Source organism: Centrocercus urophasianus, unplaced genomic scaffold, assembly GCF_019232065.1.
Source record: "Centrocercus urophasianus isolate 14NV4802_14NV808 unplaced genomic scaffold, USGS_Curo_1.0 seq_21, whole genome shotgun sequence".
Lineage (NCBI taxonomy): Eukaryota > Metazoa > Chordata > Aves > Galliformes > Phasianidae > Centrocercus > Centrocercus urophasianus.
This window is the reverse complement of record NW_024884767.1, coordinates 2,287,725-2,312,719: the sequence shown is the minus strand read 5'-3', so window position 1 is coordinate 2,312,719 and position 24,995 is coordinate 2,287,725. Positions and strand designations below refer to the sequence as shown.

The following is a 24,995-nucleotide window of genomic DNA, read 5'->3' as shown; positions in this document are numbered from 1 at the left end:
ATGTTCAAAAGGATATATTTGTAACAAGAAGCAGCATGTGGAAGAATATACTTGCCATTATTTAAGCAGCTAACAATGTCTTACTGGACAACTGTCATTCAATTTGCACAGGAAGTAAACACTGACATGCCTTATAAAGGCAGGAAAAGCTGTACAATACAGGAAGAGTAACATGACAAAGCAACAATTTGCTCCAGGACAGAACTCAGGTGGTTAGCAATATAAAGGTATAATCACAAGTTTTACAGAACAGGCATGAGAGTGACAGAGCTGAAAAACCTTACTGTGATGCTAGTACCGTTCTTGCTATTTGACCTATGAAATACATAATTTGCTGTCTGTTTTGGCAATTCCTGATTAAAACAACCACAAAAATTAAAGATAAAACAAACAAACAGAAATTAGTTTTGATTTAAAGTGGGTCTACAAATGCTCACCTATGATCCTTGCCTATACCTGATATACAGAAACTAGCCCCAAAGTTTTCCTATTTTGGGCTCAGTTGTAAAGCTCTTAGTAATAAGAAGTGACCTTCAATTAAATTGTTAGCCTCAATAATTCATTGAGATAAAAAGATGGGATCTATAACAAACAATTACATTTCTTCTGCAGTGAGGATGATATATAGGATGTAGAAGAGGTCTGAACAGCTTTGTTCTGCCTGGTCTGGCAGGCAGAAGGTTGTTGTTTCTAATGTTTCTAAAGGAGCAATATCTCAGCCATATGCACAAAGCTCTACGAACCAAGCTACAAATACACACAGCTGGATGAAGATATAAATATGTACAACATGACTGGGGCAACTGACAGAAGTATATAGAGGCTGTGTGAATGTGGTTACACACATAATCAAATCAGGAATGAAACACCTGACTGGTGCTCTTCTATAGGTATATGAAGGGGCTTCTGAAGTGCCTTCAGCTGCACTTCTTTTGCTGCTCAAGTACGCAGAAGCCATAGGAGGCACCACCATCTTTGCCTGACGTGAGAACAAGATAGCAAAAGAGCAAAACTATAGAAAATCAGACTGGGCTGGACAGCATAAATCAGGCTTTGGCCAGCAAAAACTACAGCAAAAACGGATCTTTTGGAAATGGAGGCACCAAAATGACTAGACTTTGATTGGAAATGCCTGCAGAAAGGTTGAGTACATGGAAGAAGGGGTCTTTTTGCACGTCCTGGAATCTTTAAAAAGATTCGCAGCTCCTGTGGCCACTCCCTACAAATAGAACTATTGCACCTCCTTTCAATTTTAACTTGTCATTAACTTTCGAAAGATGTAAGCGGTAAGTGCTAGGGAATATTTCAGTCTGTGTTGTGGCACCTTATCTATTAAAAACAGAATTACCTTTTCACTCATTTTCTTCATTTTACTCAGAAAGGTAAAGCAAACATCTAAGAAAAAGTCATCCATGAAAAAAGAAGAGTAGCATTTGTTAACACTTTTTTTTTTTTTTTTTTTTTTTTAAATAAGCTTTTCTTAATGCTGCTTTTAAAAATTAAGTTAACTACTACTATATATAATGGTCTGCTGAAAAAGGCCATGTAGGAATTGCTCACCAAGGGAATGTTTGAAGTAAATATCAGTCCTTCAGCTTAGATAAGATACTTAATCTGTGAAAGTCTCTGCAACAAATCATGATTCTTCTTCTTCAATGAGTCTAATTAATCAGAAAAGATTTTGTTCCAAATTCTCGTCTGATTTTTCCTTTGAATTCACATGTATAGGGTCTGACTTAACTGTTTCCCTTTTGCTTACGTACATCTGATGGCTACAGATACAAAGATTCATTTCATTTATTTTTGGAAAACAGATTACATTATCAGTAACCCACAAAGTGACCTGTATTCCCTGGATATCACACTTGCTGTCTGACAGCATTAACGAAGATGGATATTTGCATAAAGGAAACTGCTTTTCATCACTTGCAAGCCACCATCACACTATACGGATAAAGAATTCAAGCCACACTTTAGACCTAGCCACAGAGACAGAGAAGCATAGCAGTACGGATAAATAGAAACATGATCTTCTACTTACACAGTGGAGGAAGCAGCAAGGAGAGTATTCAGTTTTGTCTCATACTTTAATATAATCAGTTGAGATAGGGTAAATGTAAGTATGTTTAATCAGAACAAATACACATTGTCTGACTTGCTGTTTACTCAGCATAGGACAATAAAATATGAATATTCCTAAAAGAGGTTAGTGGGAATGAATTTCAGCTGAAAGCTGGGTTCTGTTCACAATCAAAATCACAGCAAATACATGGCAGACATTTCACAAGTACACAATTATAAGCAAACTGTAGTTCAGCTTCTTAAGTGCATTATATAAGCTGATACTGCTTATGTCATATGGGGCTTTCTAACTGCAAACTATATCCTCAGCTTCACAGACCACTGCCACAAAATGACTTTTGAAGATCTGTAAGGAAAAACAGCATTCTTTCTACTACAAAAGCTGAATCACAGAATACCGTGCGTTAGGAGGGGACCATAACAGTCATTGAATCCAACTCCTGGCTCCACACAGACCACCCAAACCCAAACCTTGTCTCTGAGAGTGCTGCTCTCTGAGCCACAGCAGCTCGGGGCTGTGCCCACTGCCCTGGGGAGCTGTGCCATGCCCAAAGCCCTCCGGTGCAGACCCTTTTCCTCACCCCCAGATACTCTCCCCAACACAGCTCCATGCCGTTCCCTCAGGCCTGTTGCTGCCACAGAGCAGAGCTCAGCACTGCCCTCCGCTCCCTGTGAGGAGCTGCAGCCGCCATCAGGCCTCCCCTCAGCTTCTGTTCTCTGGGCTGGGCAAACCCAGGGGCTGCAGACACTCTTCACATCTCCTGCCCTCCAGGCCCTTCACAGTTTTTATAGAATTTTAGAACCTAGAGATACCAAAGCCAGCCTTTGGTCAAGCTACCATTTTGATGAACGCTGAAAAAGAAGAGGAGGAAGGTCAGGCTGCAGAGAGCAGAGCACATGGTGCTGCTGCTAACCCCTGACCAGAAGGTGTGGGTGGGACGTGAAGAATAAATGAGACATCATTTTGAGTGTTCATTTTAGAGTCTGATTGTCTTCTCAGAATAGTGCAATTGAAGGCAACACCTTATGCCTCCATACTGACACCATACCATATCACATTTTTTGCACATCAGTGCAGAAAAGCTCTGGATATTTAATATGGCCATTATTAAGCCAAAGGTAATGTGATGTTGGAGACGTGGTTTTACTTTGCCACCTTCGTACAGAGTCTTACACATCCTGTACAGACAAGCCTTCGCAACTTGTTTCTTCAGCATGAAATTATTTGTTACAGCTAGCTACTACACTGACAATTTAACAAACAGAAATGTTAGCACTAACAATAGAAACATTGTTATCTGAGCAAATTACAACTGATTGGCACTCAATGTGGTACAGAGCCTAGTGTTAAGAGGCTGATAAACCGTAAAAGGCAGCCAGATCAGCTTTGCTTCCAAAGCATGAAGGTAAACCATGAGCCATTTCTAAAACAGTACAAAGAAAACCAGGTCTCAGGGCAGTTTTGCTCTAAGGTCCTGCTGCAATTCCAAACTGGAAAGCAAAGTGGTAAAGGAGCAAATGCACAAAATAAAAAAAATTTAGAGCTGAGCATTTTGAATTCAGAACAGGCATATTCTGCAGTACTAAGACAGAATTCTTTTAAATTTGAATGTTTGGAGAAAAAAAGTCACAGAGAAATGAGAAAAAAAAAAAAAAAAAGAGGAAAGTTTGTTTTTTCTACATATTATTATTTTTTTCATAAGCACTTAGGAAATCATTCATTTGTCCAAAAATACACTTGTGAAATTGGATAGAATCTTAGAATGATTCAGAAGTGGCTTAAGATTAGGATACCATAAAAACCAGTTAACTGTTTAGCATCTGTGGAGACAGGAGTTGCACTTCATGACCCTTATGTGTCCTATCCAACTTGGTTTATTTTATGATTCTCAAGTCCCTTGCAGAATACGGAAAGATCTTCCTTACTGTGTTGAGTGAAATGTCAACATTAACACTTCATTAAACTAATTTTACATACAACATATCTGATTTAGACTACATTCTCAAGGCGAATCTCATTTCGTAAATTCCTGGACACTGCTGCTGCTCTGTAGATGTGTTCGTACTTCTTGCTATTCTTGCAGCTGCTGCAGCTCTCTCTAACTTTGCATCATCTGCCTCTCACTTCCTCTTTCAGATAATTCAAGAAAACAATATGTAAAACAGTGAAGCACTGAACACTTAATTCACACTGAGAATGACCAGATCTAGAAGTCCCAGGAGACAGCAAACTGACTGTAACTGATATACTGCTCCTCTTCAATATTTCCTTTATTGTTGGCTATTTTTGGTGTTGTTTGTTGGTGATTTTTTTTTTTTGTTAGTTTCTAAAGATGCATTAATATGAATAGATAATAATTTTAAAAGTTGTGTCTTCTTCGTCAGAAATTACAGCCAGCATTTATTGATTAAATTTTAGAAATAAGGTCAACTATTAGATATTTGCAATAAAACCACCATTTTCCCATCATCTCTCACTCTATCCAGACACTGTTCATCTTTTCAGAGGAATGAAGAAGTGTTTTCAACTACAAAGCAAAAACCATTCTGGCAGTAAACTGAAAAGCTTCTCAATTTTTTCTTTCTATATTTTTAAAGCATTGGTATTTAAATGAAGAGGCCATGCTCAGAAAATATAGTGACATTAAAACATCTTCCAAGAATCTTTTCCATGGAAAAGTTTGAAACTACATGAAAATCACTTGACTATAGAGACAGTAGACCTAGATTTCATTTTTCATTAAGAATACATATATGCTAAATGACATCTGCATCACTGCGTACCACCAGAACGGAAGGTATCATACCTGAGGCAGTAAGTACTGAAGGTCATGCACTGAAAGAAAACATCCATGCAGAAGTGTCTGAGAACTCTTTTCCAAAGTACAATTTAAAACTAGAAACTAACATGGAAATAATTTTCAGTAGCAAGAATTTTTCATTATGACATACTGGTCTATGAGGAAAAAAATAAATAAATGGAAATTGTTACTGAATCTGCATTGCTTGCCACACTGTTAGTATCAGCAAATATACTTTCTAACAATATTTTTAATCCAAAATATATTTTGGAAATTCCATACTTCTAGAAGCCACAAAAAAAAACAAACCTAGATTTTGTTCCTTCTTATTCTGGCAGGCTGTAGGATGCTAAATGGGCTGCCTCTCCTATTCGTTTTATATTCTTCATTCCTAACCCCAAAATTTTTGCTTTTGTTCTTTGCTTTGAAGATGATACTACAAAAATATGTACAAATAAAGTAGTTAGTATCTATCTAAATATCATGTTAGTATCTAGCTTTTCCATTGTTCTCACAATGGAAATATTTTGATTTAAAAATCATACCTATCTATGAATATGTTATTTGTACATACTTTTTGTAGTATCATTTTCAAAGCAAAGAAAAAAAGCAAAAATATCTCCATTGTGAGAACTAATTAATGGAGTTTTAACTGTGTGAGTTGGCATACAGCCTGTCACAAAATCACAATCTCATTCACCTTCCCCTTTCCCTACACCTTTGGGGTAGGACTCAGAGAACGCTGCGCTCTCCTTCAAACTGTGCTAACATTCATCTAGTTTACTCAGCTAATAATTTTTACATCCTTGCAGACAGGTGCTGCCTCCTGCAAGGTAATGTCTAAGCACACGTCCTTTCACCAGGGAAATATTAATGAAGAACGTGTGTGAAAAAAATATGTCTGCTTCAGCCCACCAGCATGGAGCAGCTGTGTAGTCTCTCCCAGACTTTATCGTAAGCTGCAGTCCATCACAGCAGATGTGACCCCTGAGCTGAAGCAGAAAAGCCCCATAGACCCATGGAACAACAGATCCTTTTGTCATTGCCCTATCCTGAGTGTCTCTCGACACCTTTCTCAGGCTAGGATGGAGCAGTGCTGGGAAGTATATTTCTAGATACTGCTTCTTGCTGCAGTTTAGTCTTTCCATGCCATTTCAGCTGGGTCTTTGGGAATTAAGTGAGCTGGGGGAACAGAGTGTTTTTATTAATATATCCTCCATAGTCTGAAACTGTATGTTTTCAATGTTCAAAAAGCCTCCCAGATTAATCCCAATAATCAAACCAAAACAAAATATTTATTTATTAATTTTCCAGCTCCTGCACAAATTTATACCTGGAAAATTTTGCTTGGATAAACTGCTAAAAGCTATCAGCTAAATCATCCTTACACCATCAGCTGATCACCTTGCCTATGGATGACACTGAAAGGAAATTCCTTACCACACAGATAGAGATTAGCCATAACATACTAGACAACATCTAATGTTATATTAATTAAAGGTACCCTTGCACCCTTAAATTACATTATCCAATGTAAGAGACTGATTTTCTCCTCTTGGTTAGAGCTGGAACTCCTGAACACAGACAGAGTGTGATTTCTAGAGTTGTCCTGATGTTAATACCAGCCGAACATCAACGACCTTATCTACTCCATATAAAATCAAAATTTTGATTAAAATAAAAAAAAAAAAAAAAAAAAGAAAATTCATAGGCATTTTTAAAAAGGAAAATGGTAATGAAATTTCATGTACAGGGTTAAAGAATATGACCTACAAATGAATTAATGCTGACACTTAGTTGCCTGTACAAAGGAAGTATTGTTACAAGCTTGTATCTGGAAAGCATTATACCATTTTTATTTCTTAAATCAATCAGTGAGTGGTCTTGATTTTTTAAAGTTTTGCCACTATTACCTCCAGGGAAATCATTCAACAGTAACCATGACATCCCTGGGTGTGGTTAAAAAAAAAAAGAAAAAAAAGAAGAAAAAAAAAAGGATATACTGGACTTGCATAATACAGTGATGATAATATGTGAAAGCAGAAGTTGCTTTTGTAATAGCAAACTCTAGGAAGCTAAAAAAATTACTGAGTATCATGGAAGCCAAGAGACACTTGCCAGTTACATCAGTCAGTATAAAAATATGAATACCAGTTAAAAAATCAAGGTTAAGACAAAAATTCTGCCTTTCTACACTCTTCCCTTTCCCTCCTGAATGTTACTTATGAGAAAAACATTACTTCATCACCTTCCCCCCCCAAAAAAAAGTCTATTTTCCTTCATGATGAACGCATTACATTTATTCTGAAGCAGAATAGCTGACACAAGTGATTGCTATTTTTCTCAGGTTTTTACTACACACTGCAGAAATCTTCCACATAAATTGCCATTGTATTTGCTGCACATCAACTAATGAAATTCCATCTGGATCTACTACTTTTCATGGCAGGGATTCCCAAATATTTTGGAGTGCTTTGCTGTTTTTCACACCCTCAAACTTACATATTCATGGCACCATGGATCCCTTGTGACTACAGTGCAAGGAGTCTATATCTGTACAATAAACCAGGCAGAAATTGGGAACATTGCCAGGTACTAGAATATACAAGCATTCTATACACTGACAGCTCGAGATGGGCCCCAGCTTGTCCTTGGCCCATGTCAACTACCACTTTACAAAAGAGCATGCAGGCTCATCTGAGGGATTAGGACACAGCAGATACTGTTCCCAAGAGGTACTCTGCGTGCAACCATCCTGTCCTGGAACCTGAAGAAGACTGAATATGGACCCACACCATTTCCCACCATTCAGTTGCTGTACTCGGGAACATTCTCAGAAAATTTTAATTTACTTGTCTAGACGCAACCACATAGTCCTAGGAATAGTGCTCTGTCAGGTTTCTGGCAGAAGTTATCATATTTTACTTGATTACGAAGGACCAGGGCACAGTGCAGAAATAGCTTTCAAAATTCCCTTTTGAGACCTGGATTGTGGGGAAGGATGCAGAAGTAAAGCTGAAAAAGGCTTTATCACCTAAAAGCTTTTTCCATTCACCCCATTCCAAGCTGTACACTGCACAGAGTACACTGAAAACAAATTCTTATCCTGAAAACTCCTATCGCTAAGTAATGGATTCAGAAAGACCTCCGGAGGTCTCAAGTTCAATCTCTTGCCAAAGCAGAGCCAGCTCAGAGATCAGACTGTTATTGCTCTGGATTCTATCCCATTGGGTCTTGGAAAGCTCCAATCACTGAGACTGTACAACCTCTCTGGACAACCTGTCCCAGTACTTGACTGGTCTAATAAAGAAAACCTTATCCACTGTATCATACAATGTCTAGGGTTGGAAGGGACCTTAAAATCTAACCAGTTCCAATCACCACAGGCAGGGCTGCTGCCCCCTAGATAAGGCTACCCAGAGCCACAACCTGGTACAACCTAGCTTTGAATATCACCATGGAGGCTTCCAGCTGGAACTCCGGCTGCTGTTGTGTCTGCTGGCCCTCCCCTCCTGACACACTCAGCCCCGTCCTCTCACCAACTTCAGTAACTGAGGGTATGCTATTAGTGCCCTTCCCAGAAAGACTGAGGACTAACTTTCATTTCTTTTTTTCCCCCCATTACATTGACCCTGCAAGAATTATTAGGACATGTGGATTATCAGGACTCTAGAATACCAGGTTTTTCTGATAGTTCTGGAGTAAAAAAAGCATAAAAATACTGAATACATCAGATATTGTTTAAATACTCATGCTTTTTTTAAATTTTTATTTATTTTTATTTTTAATGTGAGTTGTATTGATAGATATAAGTAGTAGTGTTAGTGCCTGTGAGACACATATCAAGCAACAGGTGGATATGTCTCCTTCAGTGAACAGCATTAAATCTATACCTCTTCCTTCAAACTGTTTGAAAATGTCCTTTATTTCATGTTTATACTCCTTAGAAACATCCTGTTTCGTGTATCTATACAATCAGCTACTTCTGTGAAGCTTAATCCTGCCAGTGCTGAAATAGTCTTTAGCTACTGAATTTTGACAGCTGTGACATGGTCTGGTCAGGATCTAGCCAGGCTATGATTCACTAGCATTAAGTGCTCCGTAATCATTTTTCCAAACTTTTTCTAAAAGCTGTCGCTCATGACTTTTTTCCCCATTAGCAGTGACATAAATTGATGAAATGCTACACACTATAATTCAATCTGAAAATACTTCAGTTAACATTGCATCCAGCAAATTGATACATTTTAAGAAAGGAATTAACTGAGTAAAGCTACAGGACGTTTGCACCAAATCAATATTCATCTCCCAAGGTGCTAAGCTACAGAAAGTCAGTATTGTCTTTTTTTCATCACCACTACATCACTGAATTATTTAAAACTAAAAATGCTCTGAATACTACAATGTGCCACAGCAACAGCACTCAGTACTTGCAATATTAAGCATTTCTTTGAATTCCTTTTGAATGGTAACCAGACACAAAGTTCTACTCCCCAGCCACAATAAATAAATAAAGAAATAAATATAAGCCTTCAGATGAAAAGCCTAGAGGCAGAGCTCCCAAAAGATCAGGTGCATTACTTATTTATTAGGATAATAAATAAGGAATGGAAAATTATACATTATATTTCCACAGATAATGATCATACTCGTGATTACATAAAGAAACAATTCAGTTACTTGAATCTGTGATGATTTACAGCTTCACCACTGAAGAACTTGTGGTTTTGTATTTTATTCATTCATCCAAGTGCTTTATCTTCTTTTATAATTCCCTTTTATCACCTCCTTCTCTACTTCAGGCACCACTATCCATTCAACTCTTCGCTACCATACTGCCTCTGAAGTTTACAAAGACTGAAGTAGGTCATCCTTAGAAGATCTTTTTCCATCTTCTTCCTCATTAATTCAACGTATCTAGGAATAATCAAATACTGTACTATCTCTCTGAGTAATAAGCAGGTCTGTGAGCAATGGAACCATTGAAGCCTGGTTTCGTATAGATATGACTCTTCTGTTGGATTCCCTAATGTCTAAGAAGGTGAGAAATCCAGTCAAAGCTTTTCCCTTATTTGGGAGCATTCATATTTTCTCTTTCCCATGAGGATTTTCTAGTGTCTAATAATACAGTTGATCTCATTCCACAGTTGTTTTTTTTTTTTTTCCAAAGCAGACATGAATAGGGTCTCTCTTCTCCATCCAGCCACCTACTTCCATGAAACTACTAGGAACCTGATATCTGAGACCTTTACTCCTGTCAAATCTATTTGAAATTGGCCAGTAGTTTCAAAAGTTAGGGGGGGGAGGGAGGGAGGAGGTAAGAGACTGGCAGTCAGCAGAGGCACACAGCATGATCACATAAGCTTTGTTTCTTTAGGAAGCAGAGTAAAAACCCTTGCACATTTTATTACTTTAAAAACTGCCCCAAATGTGTTACAGAATGAGCTTTATTTGAAAATCAAAACCTATTTTCTTCCTTGTTTAACACGTAACTTACATAGGGCTTAAATAGACAAATGGTTCACAACTCCATTAACTTAGCTTTCAGAGGGAAACCCTAATAAGATAATCAAAGTCAGAGTGTATTTGCTGTGGACTAAGGACAAAACATGAACTACTGCCACAGGTCAAGTGACACACAAACGTATCACACAGCAACACATTTGTGTTTGAGGCTTGAGTGTCCAAAGTATGAAAAGATTCTTGCTAAGGATTTTTCATTTAATACATTGGCAGTGGGCTTTTTTATGTCAAATATTTAAGTTCAGGTATTCAACAAAAAATTATTCTAGAACCAAGTTTATTTAAAAACCTTTCAAGCAGGAGTGTGAAACTTCTGCATTATGTATTCTCTACATTCTCCATATAAATATACAGTGACTGAAAAATTAATGTGACCTTTTTGATAACCTCCAGAAAGGTTACTACAAATGCTATGAAATATGGATCCAGATGAATGCACCGTTCGCACAGATCTCCAAAATAAAAGCAAGGCCTGCAGGAGTGCCTGTGATATTACTGTCAGCAAAAGTTCCAAGGTAACAAAATATGAATGATTAGTATTTTCAAGAGTAAAAAGAAAAAAACAAAACAAAACAAAAAAACCAAAACACCACTACATTATGTGTTAGATGCTGCATAACAGAAGTATTTTGGAACTACTTGTCAACTGATCATATTCTTACATATGAAACCCAGACTGCAGTTTTCTTTAAAAACTTTAATAAAATGTAACTGAAATGTCTGAAGTAGTAAGCGTCAGACATGAGGACAACATGTCATGGGAGCTACTTCCCCTCAAACATTTACCTCAGGGTGGAAGGGTAGCAATGGAAACTATAAAATACTTCTTGAATACACCCTTGGAACTAGCATGTCAAGATCTGCAGTAATATAAGTCTGACTCCTTGAATATGTTGTACTCTGAGAGTTAACAGCTCAATATTTCTTTGCTTGGAAAGTAAATGTATAACCACGTGAATAAGCATGAGATAATGCCTAGACCAAGACAAAATACAAAAGTTTTCCCAGCTAAGTACTACAAACAATTTTCCAGTGTGAGTAATAACACAGGATTCATTGAGAACACCCATAGACTGTTTTCTGGGTGTTATTTTTCTCTTTTGTTTACAACCCTCTTTTAGAACACTGACAACTACTTACTAAAGCCTTTAAGATCCAGACATCTAACTACTTAATAAAAGCTTCATCCAATTGAGTTATTTTATTCCTCTCAAGAAAACAAGAGATTGAAGATTTTTCTCATTAGTACTAAAGTCACCTAACTGAGCAGTGGTGCACATCTGTGTGTGCTCTGCTCTACACACATGGAACCTCTCAGTATGTAGTGAATATGACAAATTCCTAGTAAATTCAGAGCTCCATATAGTGTTAACTGCGCAGAAGAATTTAAACAGTTCTGTAAAACAAGATGTGAACAGCATACTTCTTTCCACTTGAAAGCTGAAAACAAACAAAAACAAACTTTAATTTCCCTGTAGAAAGCTCAGCTCAGAATGCGGAATGCTGTGCACGTGAAATAGACTGTCCTGAGTTGTATGTGTCTACTCATCACGACCCTTTTCTTACTGTTCCATTTGACCATTAGCAAGAGACTTTCTTCCTTCTTCGGGATTTAAATTGCTCCATAAACATGCACTGTGCAAGACCCTACACACAGGAGCAAACTCTTGTAGATCTCCTTGATGAACACATCTTTTATCTTCAAGAAAAAAATCACATAATTGCAATTGCCTTCAAGACATTCTTCTATTATTATTTAAATAAATAAGTAAATAAAAATCAAGAAGTATTCTCTAGTGTCTCCATGTAAAACACTGTCAGAGATGTGTAAATCTGACCACCTTTCTGCAAACTGCAGACAAAAAATGCACTAATAATGTGTAAATTTTTACAGTTAATGGAGATCCTCACCATTACTGTTTTGTAAACAAGTAAATAAATGTATAAACTAACTTGCTTTTTTGATACAAAAATACTTCAACAAAATTTAAATTGTAGCTCAAGAAAGATCATTCAGGCATTAAATTTAGAGCGACCTACGTATTTTGTCATGCAATAATAACGAAAATGATATTTTTCTTCTGCAGGTAAAAGTCACTGTACAGCACTACATTCTTCAACACTAATGGGAAACCTATTCGGTTTTGACATTTCAGTACCATTTCTAAGAAAAAACCTTAAAGGCAGGAGAAAACAAATATATCACAGGGGGCCATCGGACCTTAAAATCACTCTGAAATGTTGAGGTTACAGTTCTGGAAGTTAAGCTTTAGTTTCATCGTAAGATATTACTTCTATAGTGCATGTTTCTTTGAAGTGTGAAATCAGCATGCACCAGACAAGCAGCTAAATATGCAATAATTAGCCTGCTTTCACTGAAATTTAGGTAAGGAACACAGTTCAATTAATTCTAAGAATTTTCAACTTAAGGATTTCATGTTAAAAACATTTTAGCATCCAACTACAAAGACTTTCATGTTAAGAAGTTTCTTTCAATGCCTTATGTTGCTTATTTTGCCTTTACACATACAGTTTAGAAAAAAAAAAGAAGTTTATTTTCATTATCTGATTTAATTTTGTTTAGATTGAAGCCAGTTTTCCATTGTCAAAGGGACGATGCTTGCTGAGACAATGGAATGCCATTAAATTAAATCAGATCCTGAATTAAATAGGATCTGAAACACTCGTGTAGATTCTTTTTTTTTACTAGGATAAAGCACATATCTACAAGGTCTGAACTCTCTTTGGATCAGTTAGTTATCTTCAGGCTGCCAGACATAACTTCACTGTGGATCTCAGCAGTCTGGATCAGCAAAGATCAGAGCAAACTTACTCATCTCAAATAAAATCTAAGTGTATTTCTAATTGAGGAAAACAGCAAAGATTCACCACTGTTGCTGAAACTATCAACTGGATTACTAAACTTGCTTCCCATTAGAAGAACACAAGGTTGCTCTTAAGCATATACATCTAAGGCCCATGAAACTGCTACTTGAAAAAAAAATCCAGCCTTACATACACAGAACACACAGACATATGTGAACAAACTTTTGAAAAGAAGCCATATCACACTCTTGGACAGTTAGTTTAAACATATAAGAGGCAATTATTTATTCTAAGCTGTAAGCCTAAGGAAGCAGTGCTTTCAAACTCTTCATAGCTGAAATGAAATTACTAGTAGCCTGAAATAGAGCAGATCATGAAGTAAGTAGTGTAAAATGACTACATCAGCCCACACAAACACATGAAATAAATAGATCAAGCAAAGCAGCAACACAGCAGACTGGAATGGCTCTACATTGCCAAATGCAAAAGAACAAGAACTCATTAAATGAAAAAAAAAAAAATGGACAGGGGTAGAGTGGGATTGTCAACATGCTCCTGATTTGTAAAGCGAGGAAAAATATTTCAGATTTTGCAAGACTAGCACTCTGTAGTCAGTAGTGAACATCACTCAGACCAGCCTCAGAGCTTCTGAGATTTTTTTGGCTGACCAAGACTCAAACAATCACTAAAATAAATAAAACTTAAGTAAGGATGTTCAGGTTCTTTATACAGACATCCTTCCCTTACTTTAAGCCAGCTGAAAGTGATGGTAATAATTACAGCCAAGGCTATGTGTGATAAGAATATCAATGAACAACAACAACAAAGGTAAATGCTATTCACGTATCTGCTAGAACACTGAGTTGGGTCTTTTCTTTGTATATATATGCTTTTTTACTTTAAGTGTAATCACTTGAATGTTAGAAACCAAAGTGATAATAACTGAAAGTATAGATAACATAGATAATCATGAAGAGCTTTCTAGTGATGAAACGCATCTATGAAGTAATCATCCATAGTAAATGAAGCAATCTTCATTAACACAGTTTTGAAGATAAAATCAAAATATTCAGTCTTCACAAGTAAAACTGAGAGAGTATAAGAGACAAACAAATGCTTTCAAGAGAGGAATCACAGAACCAAATGAATAAGATCAGTCTCTGTTAAGATCACAGATTACTATGGCTAGCACAGAATCAAATAATTGTAGGGGCTGGAAGGGACCTCTAGAGATCATTTAGTCCAACCCCCCTGCCAAAGCAGTCTCCCTGCAACAGGCTGCCCAGATAGGCATCCAGATAGGTCTTGAATATCTCCAGAGAAGGAGACTTCACAACCTCCAAGGGCAGCCTGTTACAACGCTCCATCACTCTCACTGTGAAGAAGCTCTTTCAAACATTGATGCAGAACTTTCAGTTTACAGCCATTTTCCCTTGTCCTGTCCCCACCAACCACTGAAAGGAGGTTGTCCGTATCCCTTTGTCTTCCACACTTAAGATATTTATAAACATTAATAAGATCCCCTCTCAATCTTTTCTCAAGGCTGAAAAGCCTGCTTCAAGTAAGGAAACAAAGCCACTGCATTCATCTAAGTAAAGTGGCTGAGGGAATAGGAGTTGTCTCTTCTGGAAAAAGTGGAAACTTCATCACTCTTTACAACTACCTGAAAGGAGATCTCAGCAAGGAGGGTGTCAGACTCTTTTCTCAGAAGACAAGTGATAGGATGTGAGGTAATAGTCACATACTGCACGAGAGCAGATTTAGATTGCATATGCAGAATTTCTTCATGGAAAAGGTGGTCAGGCATTGGAATGGGCTGCTCAGTGAGGTGGTAGAGTCATCATCCCTGGAGGTATTTGAGACTTATGGATAAGGACACCAGTCAGTGGTGGAATTGGCAGTGTTAAGGATGGTTGGACTTGCTGGGTCTTTTCCAACCCAATTCATTCTATTCTATGATTCACAGACTAACTTACTAGGTAGCATTCTCTGAAAGCGACAGAAATGCACTTAAAGTTGTGCAATTGTGAAACTGTTTTTAGGAACATTATTCTCTTTTCTCTGCATTCTGAAGCAGCACTCATCAAAAGAGAACAAAACATTTTTGTCAAGCACATCCCAGGAGAAAAGACAGCTCTTTGCAGAAGAACTGGAGGATAATTCAGTATGGAGAATAAGTCAGTATGAGAAGAAATCATAGCTACTATGAAAACAAATACTGTATTTCAAAACTCAACGGGAGGATCCTGTTGTGCAAGAGATTAGAATGGTTACTGCTTGCCTACTAACGCTTGTGAATTGCACCTAAGGATCAATTTATTTATAAAAATGACAAAAGTCCTCTATCACACCATGATTATTTCCTTTTTTTAATCAACTAGTAATATGAGTTTGGATTCAGATAGGCTATTAATAAAACTTCCAGAAACAAAGAAAGAAGCGTTGTTTTAAAAGACTTAGGATAAAGTTTTATAAACAAATTCACTCCTTCCAGAAGAATAACCTCCAAAATAACTCCACTTAATAAAGGCTCAGCATTTGTAGCTATCATAATCTCACACAGCTACACAGGTGCATGTGTTTATAGACATATATAGTGCTGCTAAACTAACCAATTTTCACTGACCATCTCATTTTGTGATGTTTGCAGGTAAGTTGCAAGATAGCATTACTCAGAAGGAATAAGCCATTAATTTATTTTTGGAAGTTAACACTTCCAACTAGAAGCTCCTTGCCTCTTGCATTTCTTCACACTGGAGAAGAGATAGTCTTCTCTGCAGTTCACTGCAGTTTTCAGTACTTTAAGCACAAACAAGTTGATAAGAAACACAACACTTCCCTTAACTGTAAAGCAGATGTCACCTAATGGAAGAGAGCAGCTGCTGTGCCAAATTGCCTTGGTATGATGATTTTACTTGTAGTTAAAGATGAAGGACAACTTTTTTGGCAAGCCTGAACTCTGGCTTCTTAGTTGTACTCTCTGTCTCACAGTTAATAACATAAAGTACTTACTTCAGGAGGTTTAAAGGAGAGAAGAATTTGGTTTGACATATCCTAAAATCCTTAAGTACTATAGTCCTATTTCATCTGAAGAAGAAAAACAAACCAAAATTACACATTTTTGTGAATTACAACTTTGACTCAAACATTAAGAACCGCACTGCTGTCAGAAACCTGCTGAAGAAATACATTATGAACAGATGTAGGGCATGCAGACAATGACAGTGTAAGACTCCTGAAACATTATTTGACACCGCTGAAAGTTCTGTGCACGCCCTCACTTTCCTGTCTGAGAACATACAGAAGTTGTCGTTTTACTTTAGATCAGTAAACACAATTATGGTTTATATTGTGTATATGTTATACCAGGAATTAGAGAAAGAGCAGTTGTTGATTCCACTGGGAAAGATTCCAAAGAAAAGATATTTTGCATCATATCTAGATGCAGTAACATAAAAGTGTTTTGGAGTTAGATTTTAATTTCTGTATAATTAATTTCTGAATATAATACAGAAAGCTTAATAAGCCTATTTTGACATTACTTCATTTCTCATCTACCTTTAGGACGATATAAAACAAAATTCAAGTATTCCGGTAATTAAATGTTTAAGTTTGAATTCTATTTCAACAAAATTAAACCAATTAATCACACCAAATTACAAATACTCTTATCCAGAAACACATGACCTTAGGAAAAAATAATGGGATATAATAGGAAAAAGCTAGGGGTAAACTTCCATATATTGTCAAGCACTGTAACCTGTATTTTTTTGTACAACTTAATTCATAGTTGTTCTGAAGTTATTCCTTCTCCTCCCAGAAGCTTCCTTTACCTTACTGTGGACTAACACAGTTCATTGATCTTATCATAACAAGGCATTTAAATTATATTAAAATCAGGAACCATACAGATGAACAGTACACAACTTTCTGGAAGCCTTGATCCAGAACTAGATTGTTCTGCCTTGAGCTAGATTTATGACCGCTAACCTTTCTGCCAGCTGTATTCCTATTTTTAAGGAAGACTCAAAGAATTAGCAGTCATTAAAAATTCATGACAAAAGCTCAATCACTGTTTCCATAGATAAAATGGAAAAATAATTTTGATTATTGCAGAATATGGAGATTGAAGGCATCTGCAGAGTTTAGCATATCTGAATTCAAATGTCTATTCACATCTTACCACCAGTAATATTTTTTTGTGTGGAGTACACAGTAATTCCCAAAATAGTTTCTATTCAAACACTAAACTTACTAATGCTTTTTAACCTTACTTAGCTTGTAAAAATCTAAGAGGATTATAAATTTGTAGCATTAATATTTAAGTCATGGCATCACTATGATTACAGCAAAGGCATCTTCTTGATGTTTACATTTTTCAACAAGCTTCTTATTTATCTTGTGGAATGCTCAATCCATAGGCAAAAAAACAACAGCAACAACAAAATCAACAAAAAACATCCACAGCAGAAGAACACCAACCAACAAAACCAAATCAAACCTATATGACCAAAACATTAATGCAAGTTTAATATTAATCTTATTTCCAAGCATATGGGTTAGAATTCTGTTTTCCATAACATCAACCAGTTCATAGTTGTAATAGCTGTCCTATTTCAGAACAAACCCATGTTTACGATGACTTATAATAATATGTCAGTCATGGAAGAGTTTTTGATGTCAAGGACTCCATTATATGTTTGGGTGCAAGTTCAACAACAGCTGCTCCAGATTTAAAGGAGGCAGTACTCAAGGGACAGACATTTCCTGAATTTATTTGTAGGGGCTTACAGAAAATGTTCAATACATACCAAAATATACATTGTTCAAAGACTTTCACGCTTGAGAGTGAAACTCTCAATGTTTGATTCATAATGGCTATTTCACAAGCGCTTACAGGAAGTAAAACTGTTTGTTTTAATTGCGCGCAGCAAAATGTTGGAAAAGAAAGATTTATATTCTCCAATGACAGTGAATGTTTGGGGCTAATTTTTCATGGTAACGATGGACAGAACATAAAGGAATATTATTTCAAGCACTACTCAAATTCTCAGACAACTTCAAGTCTAGCATCAGCAAATATGCATACTTCTCTGTGCAGACTACAACTCATTTTTTTGTGTATTACTATAGTATCGTTTAAATATAGGATATAATACCCATATAATTATGTTATTTTACCTTTATTATAATTCTCCATTGATAGGAAACATGAACAAGCAGTCAAGATGTTTGTTTCTTCATTGGACTCAAAATAAACCAATAAATCCAAAGTGAATCTAGATCAGGGTATGTTTAGTATGTTTATATGCACTCTATGATAATTGGAAAATAATGCATACACTCATTTCTTTTAATGCAGTACCAACTCCAGTTACAAAATTATTTTCTGTTTCTGCCTTTCCTTTGTTGAATACCCATGCAACATAATGCACACACAAATTACTTATGAATATATATGTTTTTGGTACTTGAGTTGAACAACTGTAGCAGCGGTTATAGAATACTTAAGATATCTCATGGTGTCAATACAGTTTTTTGCTACAGCTTAGACTGGCTCTTTCAAAACAAAAATTGGAAAATTAATGTGTCATCATTTTCCTATTGCATATGATGCAACTAAAACTATGATCTTATCTGAAGAAACATGAAAAACTTCCATCTTTCAAACAAACATTGCTATCTGCATTTTTGTAAAAGTTCACAGAAATAAGTTACACAAAGAAATTACTGAAGAAGATAAACACTGGAAATTTGAGGACAGCACTGAGGACAGGCAAACAGAAGTAAAAAAAAAAAATGAATTATTTAAGATACAACATTCCAAATTTTGTTTTCTTTTAAGATTCAAATATCTTTCAATATCTGTATCAGCCAATGCTTCAAAAAGCAGCAGCATCTTCCCCACCCGGAGGGTGTGGTTCATATCTAGTCTAGGGGAATTTTAGATTCTCATTATTTTGAAATATCTTCTTGGAATTTAGGGTCGTAAGGGTATCTGATCAAGTACTGCTGGTTGTTATTGCGTTTTGTAACATGCTGTTTCAGCTACTAAGGTGTTAACCGGAAGGATGATTGAGCAGAAATAAATGTCAAAGTATTACAAATGCATTTTATCTGGCTGTTGAAATAGTTCAGCTTCAGCATCACAGGCCCTATTCCAGAATCTTTTCCTTCCATATTCTAAGATGCCAAATTCTGTCTAAGCAAAAATAAAACATAAAATACCCTTCTCACAAGCTTTCATCACAGCAAAGGACAAATCTCAACACAATTCCAATGAAGTCCTGTGTCAGTTAAAACTCCAAGAAAACTATGATCTTCCAGCTGTGTCTTAGACCTCACAAAGCACTAGGAAACACAGATATCTGTCCACAAGCATGGCCCTTATTTGCAGAAAAAAATGCTTTCAGTATCAACTATGAGAGATACAAAAACTAAAAGTTCGCCTTTCATTTCTTTTCTAGTCCATTCCTTCTGCTATTAAACTAATTTTCTCCCATCCTACACAACTTGATTGAAGCACTGTTTCTTGTCATAAACTATTTAACTGTAATCCCCACTTTTAAATTTTATTTTTAATTTATTTTCTAGAACAGTATTTCTAAATTGAAGGTTTGGTTTTTTACATGGTTTTGGTTTTTGCTTTTTACATTTGTTGTTATTTCACTTTTTTTTTTTAATAATAAACTTTAAAAATATAATTGAGCACAAAAAAAAAAGAATCGGATTTTCCTTTTTCTTTTGTTTTCATCAAGAATTTATCATATATGTGTTATTTCATGTCAATCTGAAACTGAACAGAATTTTTGCAGTTTGCAATTGACTAACAAACCAGTTATTACACCACTTATATTTCTAGAGTTCTAGAAACCATGACTACCTTAAATTTACCTGAACAAAATGATGATTCAAGATTTAGATTTAGATTCAGTATTCAAATGTTCCTCCTAAACCTCAAATTACTATCAGAGATTCTCAGATAACATCGAGAAAGTAAATTGAGCATACTTCTCATTCACAGAATCTGTATCCTCTTGTCTTCAGCAGTGTTGGCAAGCTCTTCTCCAGATTTTCCTCAAATTCTTTTCAATACAGACTCAAACTTGTCTTCCACCGTCCATCCCACTTTCACCTTTCTTTGCCTTTTATCATTTTACAATTTCAAACTACAGCAACTCAGTAAGAGAAGTAAAGGAAGTATTCAGCAATGCCAAAGAGTGCAAAAATTGTATTTACTTTGTCACACTGCATTTCAGCATTCATAGTCTATTTAAAAGTGCTAGGTCAGTTTTTTTGTGACTCAGAAACTGTAATATTTTAAAATGAAAGTTTTCTAAATTATTTTTTCTTCAAATTTTTGAGCTTCTAAAATTCACATTTTTAAGGCTTTTCTGTATGGGGACTCAAAAATAAAGTGAAAATTAAAATTCTTTGGCAGGTAACTTCAAGAGCTAAGCTCTGAATAAACAAACAAAGCAATCAGCAATAGCACACGTTTCTCCTCATATTCTGCGTATTACTGTTTAGATTAGACATTTCTCAAACCAAGAGCTCTTTTTCTTTAAGACACAAGCTTAAAAAAAAAATAAAAAACATCTAGATACCACAGTAGTGCACACAAGCTCTGCAGAAAGAAATTGAAGCATAGTTTAAAAAAAAAACAAGAAACCTTGTATTCTTGGATTAACCGATACAGAAACTGCACTGCAAAATCAAGTAAGCTAAGAATGACAATGATTACTTCTCACAGGTTTGATTCTTCTCTCACCAGCAGGCAATTCTGTAAGAATTACATTTAGAACTGGAATAGTTGTGTTGGCAGGAACCTATAATCTAGTCCAACTGCCTGATAACTTCAGGGCTAAACAAAAGTTAACATACATTATTGAGGGTACTGCCCAAATGCCCCATGACACTGACACCATCCACCTCTAGGAAGCCTATCCCAGTCTGACCACCATCATGGCAGAGAAACTTTTCATCAAGTCCAGCCCAACCCTTGTCTGGTACAGTTCTGGGATGTTCATATATGTCCAGCATCATTTCCCAGGAAGAAGAGATCAACAGTTCTGTAACAATTTATAATGCTTATAACCCTATGTAATTACAATCCAGTTATGAACAATAGAACATTAGCTTTATGTCTTTTAATTGAGTTTATATTTCCATTTTCTGGGAAGCATCACAAGAAAAGAAGAAGACAAAGTCTTTAACCAAAGTTGTAAACGATATCAATTAAAAAAAAAAAAAAAAAAAATTAAATTATTTCTCTATGATGTTACTGATCAGTAGCTTCTGTTATTATTTAATTTCAATAGGGCTGGAAAATAAAAAGTGAGTTGTTCTCTTTGGTGTCCATTAACTAATTTATATCCTTTTATGGAGCTGGCTCACATCGCTGTGTGTTACACCGCCCAGCACAGTGACTCAGGGCATTAGGTAGTACTAGTGAATCACTGAATTTCTAGTGCAACTTTTATGAAGCTCTGAGGACATTTTCCTCAGGTTTTTCTGCCACTCCCAGAAGGTCATTCCTCCCTGATGAGGCAGAAACACTCTTCTCAGAAACCATCTCTATTGGTGGCAGAAACATTGTTTTTTTTTAGATCCAGATTCCTAATTATTGAGCATGCAATCGTAATTCTGCTCTGCAATGTCCATCCTTCCATTTGCTTATCGCTACTGAGATTGTTCTCACTGTAAGGTTGAGTCATAAAACAATTGCTGACCTCACATTCTGTGTATATTTAAAAAAAAAAATCCTCAATGCATCAGATTTCCTTTAAAGCGCAACTGTCCTCCTGTCCAAGGGTATATGTCAAAGAATGAATGAGGACAGCCAACATGCTAACAAGACCATTTTCCACAAAGAGGTTTTCTGATCACTCAAGGTCTAATAATTCATCAAAGTCTTCTCCCTACCCCATCACATATCTCAAGGTGACAGAAAACTTCTTCAAGACTAGCTGAATGGTAATTCATATTGTTTTCAGTGACACAACTCAGGCAGCACAAAGAACCACAAGACTGCTCCTCAAAGAAATCCTGCTGCACAGATATAAAGAATAGTGCAGCTGAACTGCTTTGCACAGCCTAGTTCACATTCATTGAGCTGAGTGAACATCAGAGCAGTAGTAAAAGTGTAGATAAACTTAAAATTTGTATTAATTAGAAATCCTTATGAATGACACTCTTAATAGCCATAAATAAGCATAAATTAAGTAAGTTCAAAGGAGATAAATTTTCTGTGACAAACTATAGACAACAATCACTGTGCTGTTGCTCTTTACACAGATCTTGCCTTTAATATAGTGGGTGTTTATAAATACACGAATATATATGTATACAAGAGCTGTTTTGAAAACAATGCCTCCTATTTTATCATGTTGGCCCACAACATCAGAGGTGGATGTTGGTTGGTAGTATGGGAACAGAGGTTCAACCTTCCCACCAATATTTCATTACATTTTGTTGCTGATGATGTGACTGATGGCAGTAGAGGGGTAGTCTGACAGAATGGTGTCTGACATGGAAGCAAAGGTGTATCACTGAATTTCTCCATGTAGAAAAAATAGCTCTCAATAACATTCACTAATGCTTGCTGAATGTTGAAGGAGATTAATCAACGAGTGTGAGCACAGTGAAGACTAGATGGTATGTTTCAACAGTGGTGACAACACATCACCTACTCTGGAGCAGATTGTTAGAAGTGTGCCATGCAGTACATTTCAATCCCACTGAAATACAGAGCACACAATTCTCCCTATAGTTCTTCAGTCAAGCAACGAAAGAAGTTTATTGGAGCTTCGGTGACAAACTTGAAAGAAGCATGATTCAACAATGTAGTGTTTGGAACTTGTACTCAGTAAGACCATTAGACTTCAGAGAGATGTAGACAGAAAGTCCTTAAAGCAACTACTATGTGGATCAACATTTTAAAACTGCTAATAACAGAAAATCCTGAGATACTAATAAAACAGAAAATAGTTGTTTTCCAAAAAAGATTATCAAGAGATCAAAAGATTATGTACCTTCTACTGTCATCCAACTCAAGAGGCAGAAAATAGCCTAGGGATGGGAGTCAAGGTAATTATTGTTAATTGTTGAGACACTCCTAAATTTATGGTGAGGGGCTCAAGACAACAAGGTATCCTTTACCTGTAGCTACCATTTTAGTAAAAAATACTGGCATTTGACCACCTAAAACAGATGACTTTCTTAAGTGCTGGTGTATTTTTTCTAAATAATATAGCTGCTATACATGATGATACGAACAGCATACAAAGTTGTCCTCTCTATTAATGAGGGTAGCAGGAACTTCATCTTATTCAATTTAACTGTGGTCTGGATATACTTAATAAAATCTTCCATGAAAAGATAGATGAATGCAGTAACTGGAATGTGTAAGGATGTGCTAGGAAAGTTACAAATACTAAGGAAATGCTTCTCCAAGAGATTAATAGAGCGTTTCCAAAGAAAGAAATCCATATCAGAATGTTACAACTTCTTTAATATGCCAATGGGAGTTTTAGAAGACATTTAAAAAACAAATTAAATGATACAGAATAAAAGCATGGAAGGAGCAGCCACTCACTGTGAGAGGATCTGTAACTACAGCTAAACAGAAGTTTGTCATAATTTAGAAACTTGGTGAGGAGAGCACTGCTGCAAGCTTTTCCACTGCTATTGTCCAGCATGTGAGTAACCCACAGGAACCACCCTGTCTTGGACCAGGAGTGCTTCTCCCTCCTGCCAGCTCAGGCTTCCTGACAGTTGTAATAAGCATTTTTAAAGTATACATGCATAGCTAAAAATTCTGATTTAGCTGTAGTTTGTTTGTAAAACTGATGTGTAAATGAATTAAAAACAAAACAAAACAAAACACAAAAAAAACACAAAAAACACACTGAAATAACCTTTTTGTTAGGTTCCTGGAAGCAGAGTAATAATATTTTTTCTTTTTTCTTCAGCAATACAATCATCTCAAATCTTCACATAATTCTTCTCATGCGTATTAAAATATAAGTTCATATGAATGAAAGATAAAAGAAGGAATAATAGATCTTCAATATTTAGCACTGCTACAAAACAGTGATGGGACTCTGCAGAAGACAATGTTATGAAATGAACTAACTGCTCACACACTGAGTTTAAGAGATTATATTTTTTCCACTTGTTTACTGTCTGGTTACCACAGCAATACACAGTCTGTTTGCTTTAAACATTACGTGGACAGTAGATTTGCTAAAGGCACTTTTTTCTCAGCTTTGTACTGTACACTCACTGATGATTTCGGGCCAAAGAGGACACAAGACCATGAATGCACAAAACCCCACAGAATCCAAAATGAACTTCAGCCAATCTCAGATTTAGAGCACCAAAATGTCAAACTACAGCTGCTCTGCCTTAATTAAGAGATGTTCTGCCCAGTTTAACCCAATCCCTTTCTTCCATAGAGGAGCATTAATGACCAAAACAGTTTATCTGAGTAGTGTATACACCTCAGTGAGAAATACCCTGCTTCACATTCCCCTTTTCGCAGTTTGCATCTCTGTATTAGACAGAAATATAATGACAATTCACTTCAGAAAAAAGCTTTCTATACAATTTATAAAGATTTAAAATATATGTATTTAATGAGTCACTATGTAACTCTCACAGTCTATAAGTCCTTAAAAAAAAGCAAACTGTAATTTCTTGAATAGATTTAGCATATTTTTTTTTCTTTTTTTCTTTTTTAAGAAAAAGATGTCACTGGGC

General features: G+C 36.1%; 1 protein-coding gene across 6 annotated transcripts in view; it reads right to left on the bottom strand.

The window, feature by feature from the left end:
- The window catches only part of XRCC4 (X-ray repair cross complementing 4), a 173,973-nt gene that overhangs the window by 98,305 nt on the left and 50,673 nt on the right, over positions 1–24,995 (bottom strand). The window lies entirely within an intron of this gene.